The sequence below is a fragment of the Carlito syrichta genome, unplaced genomic scaffold, assembly GCF_000164805.1.
Source record: "Carlito syrichta isolate Samal-C Ts95f unplaced genomic scaffold, Tarsius_syrichta-2.0.1 Scaffold309294, whole genome shotgun sequence".
NCBI lineage: Eukaryota > Metazoa > Chordata > Mammalia > Primates > Tarsiidae > Carlito > Carlito syrichta.
In genome coordinates, this window is record NW_007253390.1 from 1113808 (window position 1) to 1116284 (window position 2477).

A 2477-nucleotide genomic window follows, 5' to 3' on the forward strand; every position below is an offset into this window, starting at 1 on the left:
TGGGTCTCAAACCCGCGGGCTCAGGCAATCCACTCACCTCAGCCTCCCAAAGGCGCGGGATTACAGGCTGAGCCACCGAGCCTGCCCAAGCCCTACTCTATGCCAAATCAGTGAGCCTTAATTCCCCCTTCTGGCACCAGCCCTAATATTACTGCAGGCCTTCTAGATGCTAACCTGAATTTAGGTTACCACAGAATTGACCCAGTTATGCGGGGCTCTCTCTTGAACCTAGGCTTCCTCATTTATAAAATGGGTTAAAGGTGTGCAGTGACTGGAGAGTGAGCCTGGCTTCCATGGGGAACCCTTTCTTGGGAGAAAGCTGGTGGCCTTCCCTTTGCCTCTTTTTAAAGTCCAGGGAGAGGCCGGTTGTGGTGGTTCAAGTCTGTAATTCCAGCACTTTGGAAGGCCGAGATGAGAGGAATGCCTGAGCTCAGGGGTTTGTGACCCGCCTGGGCAATTTGTCAAGACCTCATCTCTACAATAAATCAAAAATTAGCCAGGCATGGTAGCACGTACCTGTAGTTCCAGCTACTTGGAAGACTGAGGCGGAAGGATCACCATAGTCCAGTAAGTCGAGGCTGTGGTGGCCATGAGCGTACCACTGCACTCCAGCCTGGGCAACAGAGTGAGACTCTGACTCAAAAAATAAAAAAATTAAGTCCAGGGAGAATCTGGGCATAGTGGCTCACACCTGTAATCCCAGCACTTTGGGAAGCTGAGGCAAGAGGATTGCCTGAGCCTACGGGTTCTAGACCAGCCTGGGCAACATGGTGAGACCTTGTTTCCATAATAAATCAAAAAAATAGCTGGACATGGTAGCATCCAGCTACTTGGAAGGCTGAGGCAGAAGGATCGCCTGAGCCCAGCAAGTCGAGGCTGCGATGACCATGAGCATGCCAGTGCACTCCTACCTGGATGACAAAGTGAGACTCCTACTCAAAAAAAAAAAAAAAAACTAAGAATAAATAAAGTCCAGGGAGTGTGTGAGGCAGCCTTGACCAGAAACCCATCCTCCAGAGAATGGCCTCTGTGGTTGTCAACACTCTTTCAGATATTCCATGACTGCTGAGCTCAATGGAAAGTTGATGGAAGAACTGCCAGGAAGAGAAATAAGAACCAGAGCTGGCCAGATCTGGGGAGGCAGGAGCAAGTCCAGAAAAAAAGAGGACATAGAGTGGGTATCAGTGAAAGGAGAAGGTCTGGAGAGGCCTCCAGCCTCTGGTCTCACTGATTTCCAAGGTCATCCCTGTCCCTCCCAGGCCCGGGGAGGCCACAGGGGAAAGGAAGGAAGTGTCTGACCAGGGGAGCTAAGCTTTGTAAGGCTGTGAGTTGTAGAGTTGGGGCCCATCACCTAAGAGGCTGACACCTGTCAGCCCCTGCTGTGCTGGCATGGTTTGGAAAGCTGAGGAACCCAAATTAGCAAGTGATAAGGCCTAGCCCATCTGTCCTCCCAGCAGCCCCTCCACCACGGGCCCTCCCCCACCACTCAGGGGCCTTGCCTTGGTGACAGCCAACCATAAACCCTCTCCTCCCTTCTCCAACCATCCCCATCTTGAGTCCATCTGTTGTTCCAGGACCAGGTTTCCTACAGCTGAGTTCTGAGAGGTTCGGGCCTGGAGCTGAGAAGACTAGGGCAAAAGGAACAAAGAAACCAGAAGATTGATGCCCTGGTTTTCTGCCTAAAATCAGACTCACCATTAAGGCCTGTGGCATTAAAGTCACAGCATAGTACAGTGAGTCAACACACAACTTTGGAAGAAGATAGCTCTGCCACTCACTAGTGTAACTTAAGCAATTTCACCCTTCCTATCCTCCACTTCCTCATCTGTAAAATGGGAATAATAATAGAGTCTACCTCAGAAGGCTGCTGTGAGGCTCCAATGAGGTCATGTGTATAAAGAGTGTTACAAACGCCTGGCACAAGGCAAATGCTGAGCAAGTGTTAGTTCTTAGTATATTCTCAGTGAAGCCTCGCAGTTACATTCTGAGGCAGGCACTATTGTTAACCCCATTTTACTGATGAGGAAATAGAGGCTCACAATGGTTAAGCATCTCTCCCACAGTCCCACAAAAAGGAAGAGGCAAAGCCAGGAGCTACACGCAGATCTCTGGTGCCAAAGTTTATCCTTCACCAGTCCTCCATCTGGCGCGTAGTAAGTGTTCAATAAACAGTGGTCATCATTACTTTTTTTTTATTTAAAGAAACAGAGTCTCGGCCGGGCTTGGTGGCTCAGCCTGTAATTCCAGAACTTTGGGAGGACAAGACAAGTGAATTGCCTGAAGCCGTGGGTTCAAGACCCACCTGGGCAACTTGGCGAGATCTCATCTCTACAATAAATCAAAAATTAACCGGCTGTGGTAGCACACGCCTGTAGTTCTAACTACTTGGAAGGCTGAGGAAGGATCGTTGGAGCCCAGCAGGTCCAGACTGCTGTGGCCCGGGAGTGTGCCACTACACTCCAGTCTGGGCGAGAGTG